This window comes from Schistocerca piceifrons, chromosome 8 (assembly GCF_021461385.2).
Source record: "Schistocerca piceifrons isolate TAMUIC-IGC-003096 chromosome 8, iqSchPice1.1, whole genome shotgun sequence".
Taxonomy (NCBI): domain Eukaryota; kingdom Metazoa; phylum Arthropoda; class Insecta; order Orthoptera; family Acrididae; genus Schistocerca; species Schistocerca piceifrons.
The window spans coordinates 275,808,968-275,824,499 of NC_060145.1; the positions used below are offsets into that span (position 1 = coordinate 275,808,968).

At 41.4% G+C, this 15,532-nt stretch overlaps 1 protein-coding gene across 1 annotated transcript in view; it reads left to right on the forward strand.

Annotated features, from left to right (window-relative positions):
• Positions 1-1,176: 1,176 nt before the first annotated feature.
• The window catches only part of LOC124712272 (hydroxyproline dehydrogenase-like), a 133,708-nt gene continuing 119,352 nt past the window's right edge, over positions 1,177-15,532 (forward strand). Inside the window, exon 1 of the mRNA XM_047242567.1 lies at positions 1,177-1,251. The gene's annotated coding sequence lies outside the window, so the exon portion shown is untranslated. The remainder of the gene's footprint in view (positions 1,252-15,532) is intronic.

The window sequence follows — 15,532 nt, forward strand, 5'->3', positions numbered from 1 at the left end:
GATTTATGAAAAGACGGAAGTTTTATCCACAGCATCGTCTTTCTGGGACTGCATCATTAAGGAAGTAGTTCATATCTGTACAGCCAATAATCTCATCAACAAGGATACGGGATTTCAACTGAGCACAGCCTGGAACCCTGCATTGGCTGGTATTAAACGATGCGAAAATCAAGATTCTTCGATAACAGGCCCATCATAACACTGGCCTAGTACAGCCATTGGTGAGTAACGTCTGGCTGCACTGTTGACAAACACAGTGCATGTGAGGGAGAGCCGCTCAGAGATTTTCAGCAGAGGGAGTTTGAATAGGGCAAATCACTGCGCATGCACTATTTCCGCTGCTGCGCATTCTTCACGTCCACATTCTAAAAATGGGGCATTCGTGTGCGGATACCAGCAGTCATACCTAGCCACGAGCAAGGTTGAACCACCTTAAGATGTCGGACAGTTGCTCTAAGGAAATATTGTGGAATTTGCACAATGTGATCTGGTGGCAAACCTGTGAAGACTATTTACAGCTTTACAGGCCTTAATCCAAATCCAAATTGGTCTGATGCAGTTAGTGTCTGGAAACAAAATATATGATATGATATGGCTCTCTCGAAGCTTCTATATTATTTGACATGTCAACATGTAGTACTTTGAGAATTTCAGGGTAAGTTCTAGAAACACTTGGCTCTCCACCATCTCGAACACCCGATATTTTAATGACGAGGGTGAGAGAGCATTATTGGCGTCACACATATCTGTGTGTCAGGAGGGACAGCTGCATCAGATGAGCAGCCCTGACAAGTGGTTACCAGCAGTGCCTTGGAATTTATATCAAAAAGTCAAAGCATGTTTGTATAATGGTCCATGGTTTGTGGTGTCATAAGGATTGTTACAGAGACAAATGAAACGTGTATTGTATAGAGACTCTTACTTCATGTCTTGGCTCTGCATGAGGCAGCATGTATGTAATTGTATGGGTGTTTTGTCGATTCTGACATTTATCTTGGAACCAGTTGGCTTGCTGGAGCTTGTACAGAATAATTGTTACTTTGGGGAAGAGAGTTGAAAATATATTGTTGTTGAACTGAAAAGATTCTATGAGTACATGATTTATTTCAAGAATAGAGAGTTGGTTAATATTATTCCCTTTAACCTGATACAGTCTTCAGAGAAGAATTAAACGGTGAGAGCGACGTAGCTGATGACCCAAAGAAGAGGATTGGCTGCACGAGCAATGTACGAGTCAACTGGAAGAGATATGTGAGTCATGCAACCCAACACAGCACTGTCTTTTGTTGTCCAAAAAAGCATTAGAGACTCTAATTTAGTGTGATTCCTGTTTTCAGATTATTCATCAAATTTAGAATGTTTCTTGAGGAGTTGTATTTATATGAAGATTTGTAGTAATAAAAGTTGACAACAAAGGTTAAAACATTTGCAATTATTAAAACTGGAAACTTCCTGTTATGTTACAACATTGATTACATGTTGATATTTGAAATACAAAAATATAAACGGTGATGTAAGTTTTATCTGCAGTTGAAATAGTCTATTAAAATTATTAATAATTATTAATAAACAGAACTACATTAGTTCTGTTTAAAGAGGATTTGCTGTTAAACTTTTGTAAACTAATTTTCAAAGTGCATCTTTGCATAAAGTGAACTTTTCGATGCATACACAAAAAATATGCTTATGGCAAAATTACACTCAAGAGTTAGAAACATTCACAAACATCCATAGTAATGGATTATGTACTCTATAAATGACAATGAGACCATCTCTGTCCAGAATTTAGGTGACATCATATATTTCATTAGTTGGGAAAAAGGTTCCATCAGACCCTGTTTTATTACACAGTGAACTGGTGTGTATGTTTCAGTTGGCTGAGTGGAATCAGGACAGTAAAATGGTCAACCCAGAGACATGTCTAAACGGTAGAAAGGAGCTACACTGTTTGGATGTGCTGACCCCACACCATAAATGAAGTAGTTCAATATACTGGTGTTTCAACACAGACTATCCAATGTGCCTCCAAGCAACAATATACCACTCACAGCCATGTAGAATGATATAATAGCGGTGGCCATAGGAAGATCCTAACTGACAGGAACCTGAGACAAGTTTCACATCTTGTCAGTGACAAATGGCAACAGATCTGACAGGAATTGTAGCGGTCATTGAATGAAAATCCATTTTAACCAGTTTATGATTGAACAAGCCCATAGTAAAGCTGTGAGTACCGGGCATCAGTCGTGCTTCGGTAGCTCAGTTGGTAGAGCACTTGCCCGCGAAAGGCAAAGGTCCCGAGTTCGAGTCTCGGTTGGGCACACAGTTTTAATCTGCCAGGAAGTTTCATATCAGCGCACACTCTGCTGCAGTGTGAAAATCTCATTCTGGAAACATCCCCCAGGCTGTGGCTAAGCCATGTCTCCGCAATATCCTTTCTTTCAGGAGTGCTAGTTCTGCAAGGTTTGCAGGAGAGCTTCTGTAAAGTTTGGAAGGTAGGAGACGAGGTACTGGCAGAAGTAAAGCTGTGAGTACCGGGCGTGAGTCGTGCTTCGGTAGCTCAGTTGGTAGAGCACTTGCCCACGAAAGGCAAAGGTCCCGAGTTCGAGTCTCGGTCGGGCACACAGTTTTAATCTGCCAGGAAGTTTCATATCAGCGCACACTCCGCTGCAGAGTGAAAATCTCATTCTTCAAGCCCACAGAAAATTTTTAAGACTGTTTGGAACAACACAAGTCAATCCATTTGTCATGTTATAGCATTAGAGGGAGATTTAAACTAGCTATAAAGTGGGAGACTGAAGTGGATATGGGAGTTACAAGGAACAGCATTCATGTGATACTGTTTTACATGTATTATCTGAAAATTAGCTTCAGCATTTTGTCACATAGATGAAACATGAGGGTAATGGCTTAGATCTCATGTTTACAAGCACGTATGAAATTTTTGGTTTGGTTAATGTACAATAAAGAATCAGTGGTAATGAGAACATATGGCATAGCTGTCTAGGGGTGTCAATACAAATGTTAAGAACACTAGGAAGATATTTTTGTTTTGTGCATGTGAAAAGAAATGATTCCAGTTGCCTAAGCAGTCAACATGAAACATTCATCTCTGGTACTGAAATCATTGAGCACAAATGGATAAAATTCGAGGCTATTCACACAAGGATGGTGTTGATTGTGTCTTGCTCCTCATATGGTTTACATTTGATCAGAATTTCTTTGGATTTCCTGCCAGATTTCCAGACATAATTTCTCTGTGAAATCTGTTATAATCATCTCGTATTGAAGTCTGTGCTAAGTATCAAGTATCTTATCTTGGAGATCCTGCAACCCTTTAAACATGGCATGTTTTCTTTTTTGGTTGCTTTTCCAACTGTGTCCTTGCACCATGAGAGCTCTATGCCATCTCTTATTAATTTACTTGGTATAAAACTGTCAGTGCCATCAACACTATTTCTTTGAAGCTTTAGAGGCCTTGGGTGGGTGGCCTCTACAGTGGCAGAGTTGAGCTGAGACAGTGGGTTGACATCAGGATGCTGACCACTGGTGGCTCAGGAAAACAGGAGCATTAACAGTAACATATTTTTATTAGAAAACAAGGTACAACATTCAAAGCATTGTTCCATAGTAGTTGTGTCCTGTTGGCATGCACCAATAGCAATATGGATGGCAGTTTCTGATGCAATGGCTGACCAGTGGCCAGCTTGACATCAGCAGTGGAGCAGGACTGCCAACATGGTGTAAGTTCAACAACTTAATTTTTGCAGTCTCTTTTCCATCACTTCTTTAGTAACATGTCAGTCTGTCATCTTGAAGCTGATAATATTATTGAGTACTGGATGGTGCTTACTCAGTGATATACAGAGCACCACAATTTTGATTTCACCTTCCCACACATTTATTGTCCATGAAGTTCCGCTGTTGGGATGTTTGCCAGTTTTTCAACTTCATAAGATAAATAGCACATAAATCAAGTTGCAGTTCACAGACAAACAAGAGCCAGTGGCATAGTTCATTGAATAAATTATAAAGTCGTTGAAGCACAAGTTAATAAAACACTGTCCAAGAATCAATGGTAGCTCTAAGCAATCACTAAACAAAGCAATTAAGTGTGGTACAGAACATACTTTATGTTTACACTAAACATTACAGTACATGACAGTATTCTCTCCCAGTAATCCACAAGATAGGAGTACACTACAACAGTTTGCTTAGATCAGCCATTAATTAAAATCACCTCTTTCTCAACGATTACTCATTCCAATGACAATGATAGTTCAAGCCTCCTACCAACCACAACACAATTCAGTCAAAATATTCATTAACTTGAGTTACAGAAAACGTCAGCATCACTGAGTTTTTTTGGATGCTGATACAAGCATATTCGTGAACAAAGTGTGCATAGCTATCATATTGGCGAACACCAGGAGCAGACTCAACATAGGTTGTGACGTACCAATGGAGTGGTGGTGCTGGATTTTACAGGCATACATAATGACATTCCAACAAACAAAGTTTCATGCTTTTGCTACACACAAATATTTAAACAGAAAACTCAAGAGGTGAACCCCCAGTTAGTCATACAAGAGAACCGATAAAACAATTTTATCACACAATTTCTTTTAACACCACTTTTAAGATCAATGAGGAGATTAAGACAGCAATTAATGAACCAGCATGACATAAATGTACTTGGGGTCAACCTTTCAGATTATCTACTGGATTCGCCTTCCTGCAGTTAGGATAAACAGTTTTAAAAGGGCCCACAGATAATCTTTATATAAAAAACAAATCCAATCAACTAACATGCCAGACAGAAATTGCAAAAATCTCACTAGCAGTTAACAAGAAAGATTTAATTATTTATTTCAAGTTTCTGCTACCAGCCAAAGTTTCTGGTAGCGGAAACTTGAAATAAATAATTATCCCATACAGTAACGGTCCACAAACATAGCCATTATGGCTGAAAATAAGAAAGATTTAAATTCACACATTGGGTTCACCATCCCGCTTTTCAGAATGAATAATACTGAAATGGCCACAGGTAATCCTTACACAATAGGCAAGTCCATTACTACGTTGAAATGATAGCTCACATGTTAACATTACTCATATACAGCTGTCGTTCCAAAATGTGAACACCACCTTTCTCAACAATAATCAAATGAATAACAGGATATTCCATACTCAATATAATGTAGCAAATATAGTTCTTGTCAGTATAAGCAGGTGCATCCAAAACCACATGGACTCAATACAATAACCGCAATGTGCTCCAGTAACGTACTTCATTGCAACCAACTAAGTCATCCAATCGTGTGAGTACTAAATGTGTCTTTTCAATCTGTTGAAGCCACCAAATCCACATAGACTAACAGTTGCAAACGGCCATCGCAACCAACATCACCTTTTTTTCATGTGGCTGTTTAGCGTTGGTCAGAGTCCACAACTTGACGAAAGGCAGTATGCAGCAGTTCCAAGGGGGCCTACATAAAATTTCTCATATCCACTCAATCCAGCAACAGCTTGAAACCTTCGGTTGGCTGACCATGTGCCCTGACCAGTTCAATGGATCACCAGGGCACAGACTGCAGCCACTCTTCATCAGGCATCTCTGTCGCAGCGATAAGTTTTCATCATACCCCTCTGGAAGGCTCTGCTCGCACACTGCCACCAGCACAGATGTGACCAGTCCTGGAGTGCCCTCTCAGGCATTGTGGTCACTGGAGGCACCACTCAGTGGGAATTCAAGTGGCACCCTACTGGCGCCGGAATCAAACCATCGCACCCTCCCCCCTCCTTAGACCACACATCCAGGTCATGCAGAAGGATGAAACTCGTACACTGGTATTAGTCACGTTGTCACGGCACTGCGGCATCATACTACCATCAAGATACTTTAAAGTTATTTCATAACCAAGGACATAAGATGAAGCATTTTTTAAAAAGCTTCACAGTGAGTATAACATTAAAGAAACTAGCTATTACTGGTGCATCACCATCTTCAAAAGGTTTAATTTGAAAAACATAGACCTAAAAATTCTCTAGGTCTGTGAGTTTTTAATGAGCAAGGTGACAAGTGTTACAAAGCAAAGGATCTGAACAGGGCCCTCAAATCTGGGTAAGAGTTCCCCACCACCCTATCTGCCTCCCAACTCACTGCCACAAAGTTTTTAATCCAAATCTTGTCACCCAGCCTTAATGAGACTGGCCGTCTCCCAGCATTATAGCGGCATCCTAACCTCTCATGTGTACCTTAAGATTTCTCTTGGCACACTTCCAGTTTGCCCGTATTCATGTGGAGGCAACTTTCTCTGGCAGTAGGTCATCCAATGCCCACAAATTAGATAATGGAGAATTGGGCTAAAACACAAACTTCATGGCCATCAGAGTTTGCTTGTGAGGCTCATGTATTAAAAGCATACCCCATCTGGGGCAGCAAGCTGCCCCACCGGGTATGGTCTGCATGATTGAGGCAATAATGGCCGCCCACAAGTTTCAAGTTACTCTCTTGGCAAATGATGGATTAGGGTAGTACGCCATTGTAGCAGTGTGACTACTTCGACTCTCAAAGTAGAAACTGCAGAAGGCTTCTGAAGTAAATTTAGGAGCATTGTCCATAACTAATTCACTACATATGCCCAAAGGTCCAAAATATCACCTGAAGGCATCTGATAGTAATCTGGGATGTCATACCATGCATCGGGATTAACCAACAAAAACACAAAAATGTGCACATGCATACAAGCGTGTAGTGGCTCCCACCTCGTGAGCACAGGAATGGCCCCACATGTACATCCTCTCCACAGGCTGATTCATCAGATGTCAGGAACCCTGAGTGGGTATTCAATGCTGGTTTTCTAATGGCGCACTTCTACAACTTGCCACCAGAAACTTATCACTTTACCCATAGACTTCCAAATAAAATGCTCCCTTATCTCCATTCTGGTCTTGAAAACACCCAGATGATCACCCACCAGGCTTTCTTGAAAGTACTTAAAAACCAAAGGTACCAAATTCTTGGGAAAGACAATTGTATGGTCACTCCCTCACACCATGTGACACAGAACATTCCCTTTCAGATAATATGGCTTATTTGAGTCACCTTTCCTAATTCTCTCCTTCAACTCTGGTAACTCTAGCTCAATATCCTGTAGTCAGTCAGTGTCTTTAAAGAGAAGCAGACAACCACTTAAGCTTGGACAAATTACATGAACTAAGCCATCTGATGCAATTGATCCACCTACTTCCTCAACCAGGAGCCGATCTTGCTCATCTCAAAACATTCTGCTCAGCCTGTCTGCAATGATATTCTCTGTGCCTCTTATGTGCCTTACTTTGCCTTACTTTGAACTGGAACACCGACATTCTCACTGCCCAACCAGCAATGCGCCTGGTATGCCTCGGTCTTGCCAACACCCAGCTAAGGGCCTGTTTATCCATTTCTAATGTGAATTGACAGTGTTAAAGACAGATTCTAAATTTTTCAAATGTGAATAACACTGCCAGTGCCTCCAGCTCATACATGGAGTACTTCATTTCTAGTGAGGAGAGGGCACGTGAAGCGTACACAATATTGTGGCAATGCTCGTTCTCCTCCTGCAAAAGAACAGCTGTGACACCTAACATCGAGGCATCAGCCAGCACCAAGAACTCGTTTTTAAGGTCAGGCATTGCCAAAATCAGAGCGCTCACCAAAACAGTCTTCAGCACCTCAAATGTGGCTTCTTGGGATGGGTTCCACTCGAATTTTCTTCCTAAGATCATTTAAGGGAGCTGCTAACTGGGCAAAGTTAGGTATGAATTTCCCAAGAAGATTTAGCATCCTAATACACACATCAAAAAAATTTTGCATCACCCCACTTCCCAGAACTCCTGAAGATAGTCGTTGACTGTGGATATAGTATCACAGACACAGTCCCTTTGACTGTTCAGAGATGTCACTAAACCTGCCCAAAGATGTAAACAGCCATGCATGAGCAGCACCCCGACAGCCAATCAGTTCTAGTCATTCCACCAGAAAGGAGGTACACGGCTCGTGTTGTCTGTAGTTCAACCATGTCTAGATGGTCAATTCTGCAGTGCGATCATATCCACATTGTTACTTTGTGCTAGGAAGGGCTATCAGCAAGGGAAGTGTCCAGGCGTCTCGGAGTGAACCAAAGCGGTGTTGTTCGGACATGGATGAGATACAGAGAGACTGGAACTGTCGACGACACGCCTCGCTCATGCCGCCCGAGGGCTACTACAGCAGTGGATGACCACCACTTATGGCCTATGGATTATGGCTCAGAGGAACCCTGACAGCAACGCCACCATGTTGAATAATGCTTTTTGGGCAGGCACAGAATGTTGTGTTACGACTCAAACTGTGCACAGTAGGCTGCATGATGCGCAACTTCACTCCTGATATCCATGGCAAGGTCCATCTTTGCAACCACAACACCATGCAGCGCGGTACAGATGGACCCAGCAACATGCCGAATGGACCACTCAGGATTGGTATCATGTTCTCTCCGCCGATGAGTGTCGCATATGCCTTCAACCAGACAATTGTCAGAGACATGTTTGGAGGCAACCTGGAAAGGCTGAATGCCTTACACACACTGTCCAGAGAGTGTAGTAAGGTAGAGGTTCCCTGCTGTTTTGGGGGAGCATTATGTCGGGTTGACGTTCACCACTGGTGATCATGGAAGGCGCTGTAACAGCTGTACAATACATGAATGCCGTCCTCCGACCAATAGTGCATCCATATCAGCAGCATATTGGTGAGGCATTCATCTTCATGGATGACAATTTGTGCCCCCGTCATGCACATCTTGTGAATGACTTCCTTCAGGATTAAAACATCACTTGACTAGAGAGGCCAGCATGTTGTCCAGACATGAAGCCCCCCGAATATGCCTGGGATAGATTAAAAAGAGCTGTTTATGGATGACATGACCTACCAACCACTCTGAGGGATCTACCCTGAATCTCCGTTGAGGAGTGGGACCATCAGTGCCTTGATGAAGTTGTGAATAGTATCCCACGAAAAATACAGGCATGCATCAATGCAAGAGGATGTGCTACTGTGTATTAGAGGTACCGGTGTATAAAGCAATATGGACCACCACGCCTGAAGATCTCGCTGTATGGTGTTACAACAAGCAATGTGTGGTTTTCATGAGCAATAAAAAGGGTGGAAATGATTATGTTGATCTCTATTCCAGTTTTCTATACAGGTTCCAGATGTCTCAGAACCGAGGCGATGGAAAACTTTTTTTTATGTGTATATAATGTACCACCCCTTTTGTATTCTTTGGAGGATGAAATGATGGAGGGCCGTCGGTATGGCTTTGGTCTACCTTGCCCCCTAGGTGTCCTAAAAAGGAAATTTCAGGATGGGGAAACTTAGCTTTGGCAAGCTTAACAGTGAACCCGACCTTCTTAAAACACTCCAAAACCTCTCTAATATGCTCAAGATGTTGTTTGAAATTCTTACTAATGATCACTAGGTCATCAAGGTAATGATAAATACATCTAAATTTTAACCCATAAAAAATATTATCTAAAATTCTAGACAGGACTGTGGCGCCGGTAGAAAGTCCAAACAGCACTGTTGAGATTCCAGTCAGTAATTTGGAACTGTCGATGACATGCCTCGCTAATGGAACCCGATAATAGGACTGATTACGTGTGAGAGCTGTAAAAATCTTGGCATTCTTAAACCAGCCAAAACCCATATGCAGATCAACTAATGGTATTGACTGCAGAACTACCTTCTTATTCAAGGCTCTATAATCCACTACTGGGCATACCCCATCGTTTTCCTTAAGAACCACAAATATGGGGATGCATAGGTTGATGTAGACATTCTTACAACCCCCTCTATCAACAATTCGTCTATGTGTTTCTTGAGATACTTAATATGAGGTGGAGAGAGATGATATGGTGGGTGCCTACTGGTATGTTGTCAGTAACCTCAAGTTTGTTCTCCTCCCCTTTCACTGTACCCAAATGATCATCAACATATTGCCAAATTCATTACACAACTGGCATAACCCTCCTGCCTGTTCAAGGGACAGATGACTAAAATCACAACCATCCTTAACTCCCTCAATAGTAGCCACTCTAGACTGATTCTCAATACCACTTCCCTACCAGTGCTTACAAAATGGCCCTAAACCATATGACGCAGTATCTGATACAGTTGCAGGTCAGCTAAACCAAATATCTCCCCATGATCCTGCAGTACTAATAAAAAGTACAGGCACTGCTCAACATCCTCGCTACATTCCTTTTAGTGGGTTGGGTTGTTTATTGAAAAATCACTATCACAACTACTTAGCCCCTGCATTCTCGCAACTATTTCCTTAACTGAGTCCTGCAACTGTTCACAGAGCACATCCATGGGCATGACATTGTGCAAATTCTGAACTCTATTAGCATAGTGCACCACATGCACTCTAATTCTACTAACCGGCAAGCATGAAGGCTCCCCAGTTTCAAAAAAGGACACTAACAAGCTAATCTCTGCTAACACACACTGAATGCTGGTGATGACATCACTCACTTAGTCTGGCTGCAAGTCCAGTGCGGTGACAGGCTTATTGACTACCTTCTTCATCCACTGTGCTAACTCAGCTGTGCTCCTGGCAGCATCGCCATCCCTAACAGCAATACAACTTTTTTAACCCTACTGAATGCAATTATGCACACCACCCACAATCCAGCACAACCACATTCTGCTACCAAAGATGTGATGTAGCAATGGTGCTGGGGTTTACAGGCATACATAATCACATTCCAATGAACAATATTTCTTAGTTTTATTGAACAAGAATATTTAAACAGAAAACTCAAGAGGTGAACCCCCAGTTAGCCTTACAAGAGAATCAACAAAACAATTTTATCATACAATGTTTCTATTTTTTTTAATAACACCTTTTAAGATCAATGAGCAGGGAAAATTTGAATTTAAATCTTCATTCCCCTTTTACCCTTAATAAATAACTAAACAACTAATATTAAGACAGCAGCTAATGAACCAGCATGACATAAACACACTTGGAATCAATCAAAACAACTTTCAAATTATCTACTGGGTTCATCTTCTTGCAGTGAGAATAAACAGTTTTAAAAGGGCCCACAGATAATCTTTACATTAAAAAACAAATTCAATCAACTAACATGGCAGACAGAAATTGCACAAATCTCACTACCAATTAACAAGAAAGATTTAAATTTATGCACTAAGTTCACTGTCCTGCATTTCCATTACTACACTGAGTTGATAGCTCATATGTTAACATTACTCACACACAGCCCTCCTTCCAGAATGTGAATGACACCTTTTTCAACAATAATCAAATGAATAACAGGATATGCCACACTCAGTGTAATGTAATAAATATGGTCCTTGTCAAGGCAAGCATGAACATCCAAAACCTTGTGGACTCAATACAATAACCACAATGTACACAAATAACATACTTCATTACAACCAGCAAAGTTATTCAGTTGTATGAGCAGTAAAAAAAAAACATTTCTTCACAAGTTGTAACAGCCACACTAATCCACATAGGCTAACAGTTACAAATGGTCATCTCAACCAACATCACCCTTTTTTATGAGGCTGTTTAAGGTTGCTCAAGGTCCACAATTAGGCAAATGGCAATATGCAGCAGTTCCAGTGGTCCCCTTCATAGAATTCTTCATGTCCACCTATCCAACAAAGGCTCGTAGCCTCCAGTTGATGACCATGTGCTCCAACCAGTCCAATGTATCACCAGAGCAATGACTGCAGCCACTCTTCATCAGCCGTCTCTGTCACAGTGAGAAATTTTCATTGTCCCCATCCAGAAGGTTCTGCCCACATGCCACCAGCAGCATGGATACCACCAATCCCAGAGTTCCCTCTAAGTCATTGCAGCCACTGGAAGCACCACTCAGCAGGAATTCAAAGTGGCAGCCACCGGTGCCAGAATCAAACCACCACAAAGGTATTATTTGTTTGTTAACTCCAGTGGAATTGGGTGCAGACTGATGGCTTTGGGTGATGTCTGACTATTTAAAAAAATTAGAAAAGTTTATGGACACATTTTATGCATCTGCATTAGGAATACCCAACTTACAAATACAAAAGCCAATTGAAAATTACAGTAAATTATGCAAAAATCTTAATTAATCAATTAATGAAGCACATCATCATATGAATAAAATTTAGTTCTACAAATTATAATGGTGAACATCAGAATTTAACGAGCTTAGAGGCAAAATTTGCAATTGAATATGTAGCTACTTCTGATGGTGGATATTAATTACCTTGTAAATTAATTAGTTTCAAAGAATTTGAAATATGCTACTTGAAAGTTTAATAGCCAATCTTTACAGCTAGTGATGTCACCATGCCTAGAAAGGCATTCTACCTCACCAGGCTATTTTTATTACGTAATGAAGTGGAATTTTCATTTAGGTATAACTTTTAATTAACAGGTTTCCTAGTAGACTGAGTGCAATATTAGAATCAGCACATCAAAAATATTACACTGAATAATGAATCTAAGTGTTAAACAATTTTATTTATGTTTTGGAATATCAAAAACCTTCTACTTGTATACTATTTGAATAATGTACAATAAAAACAAGCAAAGCAAAACAGATAAAAAGACAGTTATTAACAGGAGTTGAAATCATAACATGTGGAACAGCTCAACTTTCTATGTCACAGTGGGATATCTGTCGTACCACATGCACCATCTCAGTGCAACTCTGCAATTCAGCGCCAAAAGTGGCTGCAGATATGGAAGACCACCACAGTTCTTGTAGTAGAAGACAGCTTCCAGCAGTGATGTCCACCCTTGCAAGTGGAGGCATGCAATGTCAGTTTACCTGCATATACAGGCAGATGGGAGGCTGCATCACCCTGGGTTTATGAACACCTGCCCTCCACAACAGAAGTCCAACTGCACTGAAGTGAGCCTGAGGTGGCCACCAGTGGGACGGTTCCAACCCCACAGGAGTGTGCTTACAAGCAGTAGACAGATCATCAGTGGTGTAGTCTGGGACTTGAGGTGGCAGCTTGCAAAACCATGTTGGCCTATCAGCTGGTGTGTACCTCAATTCTTAGTATGTTCTGCCAGATTGTGAATGTCTCTATTGAAAATGGTGGGTATTTATGCAGATTCGGTGCCCAGTTGTTGTGCTGAGGAGGCATTGCCTCTGATCACAGACACCAAAACAGCACAGAGAGTGGAGGTGTGGCAAATTGCCTGCCACTGTCATGGCCAGCCTGCCATTCTGTTGCATCATCAGTACTGCAAGCACTGACCCCTGGCACACAATGTGGAAATTGGCTGGGGATATCACCCCATCTGGTGCAATGGAGTTTTGCTCTTCTCTGCATCCACTGGCATCTGTAGCCCATTAGTGAAGCAGCCACAGTGCTGTTATTTTACTTAATAGTGCTGAAAATTAGTGGCAGTGCTACAGTGCCTCCCTCCCACAGTAGATCCAGTCCCTGTATCTTAGCTATGGATAAATATGTAAAGACTCAGCACACAATTTCGCACTGACAGTGATGTGGGGCGGGAGCCGCGCGAAGCATGGCAAGGCACCCCAGACAGTGCGGCTACATAAAATAAAATGTAATGTTTTGAATATGTTTATTCACCTTCACAGTAGGTGCGGAAGTGTCCGTACTTCAGCACACGTGAGCACGTTTCAGGAGATTCATATATACCCTTGTCAGTTCCTGTGTTGTGATGCTTGGATTTTCTGTCGACTAGTACCAGTTGTTCTGGAGATTTATGTACTCAGACAGATGGAACCACCCCTTGTCACTCATGATGAACTTTGGTGGGACCAAGACACTACTGGCAACTTCCCTCAACAGCTATGAACGGAAATGCACTCTCTTCTGCAGGTCAGGCTCCTTCAGCTGTTGCACAACACTTATGCGGTATGGTTGTAATAACTTCAGTCCCCTTACAACACCTCTGCAACTTCTCTCACTCACATGAACCTGTTCACTTAATCTCTTGGTTGACTTACGAGGACTTTTTGTCATTATCAAAATAGTTCAAATGGCTCTAAGAACTATGGGACTTAACATATGAGGTCATCAGTCCCCTAGACCTTAGAACTACTTAAACCTAACTATCCTAAGGACATTAGATACATCCATGCCAGAGGCAGGATTCGAACCTCCGACCGTAGTGGTCGCGCGGTTCCAGACTGAAGCACCTAGAACCACTTGGCCCCACCGGCCAGCATTCTGTACTCCACAGGTAGACCAGTGTACTTGTAGTTCTGCCTCTCTTAACCAATTAGCCTTAACAAATCATTCTTAACAGTAAATGGTTCAACTTCATTAATCTATTATGTCTGGCATTTCTACTCAACTATCTGATGGCTTCTTTGCTCACCATCTTGGTACAACATTTGAAACTTAGTTTCTATGACCAAAGTTGCCCTTACGTTTTCACAGAAAACATACCCCTAAAATCGTGTTCACATATAAACCACATACAGTACTACCACAAAAAATACACTGAAAGGTAATTCTACTTACTTCCCTGCTGTAGTGCTAATCACAGACTGAATTCCTCTCATAGTACTAGGCTTTCCTGTAACCCCACTAACCCAAAGCAACTTTCTGATGTTATGCAAGATTACATCATGCAAATTAAACCTAGTGAGTTTATATGCAGTTCAACTGATTATTCCTTAACATAAAGGAGTCTTGTGATAGTATTTCACTGCTAACAGCTTCCCCTGATTGAACAATTTCCCTTAGGTTACACCGTGTTTCACAGAAGGTCAGTTTTGGCATAATGCTTGACCCAAAACTCTAGCCCAGGTTGTGCGATATCCTTCATGTAAGTTACATCTGTTTTGCACAGTGAACCATGGCTGCACTCTAAACAGCGCACTGTTTGCATCAGCAGCCTGTGCTGTCTGCCACTCCATGAGGCTGTGACCTAGTGTTTGTACTGCCATAACCTTCTGATCATCAGGCTCACATTCCTTGAAGGATTCTGCCATCTTGGAAAATGTAGCTACTTCTGAAGGTGGATATTAATAAATGTATCTGTATGTATTACTTTACTACTTGTAACATCTGCAAAACAATCAGCAACAATAAAAAGCTTCTGTGAATTCTCTGTATCTACAACAACATTACTGCCTGTAGTTCCACTCTGCATGACACAAAAATCATCGTCACATGTACTTTCCTGTAGATCTGACCCAGCCTCCCCAGCCTGGAAACAACACCCATTATTGCACAATGGGGTAAATACTACTGCACTTAAATCACTCATGTTGTTATCTTCATACTTCTTTACTTTGGTATAGCCCAACTTGCTTCATCTAGTAAGACAGCTACTTCAGCCTTCGTATTTTCACCAGATTCGGAACTGATTACTCTCTTTAACTTCTATAACATTACTGCTCTGTGCAACTTCTCTCTCCTTACTTTCTGCTTCCCTCTTCTTTCTTAATTTCCACAAAATACTGTCATTCCTAACTGCTAGCAAATTGTGCT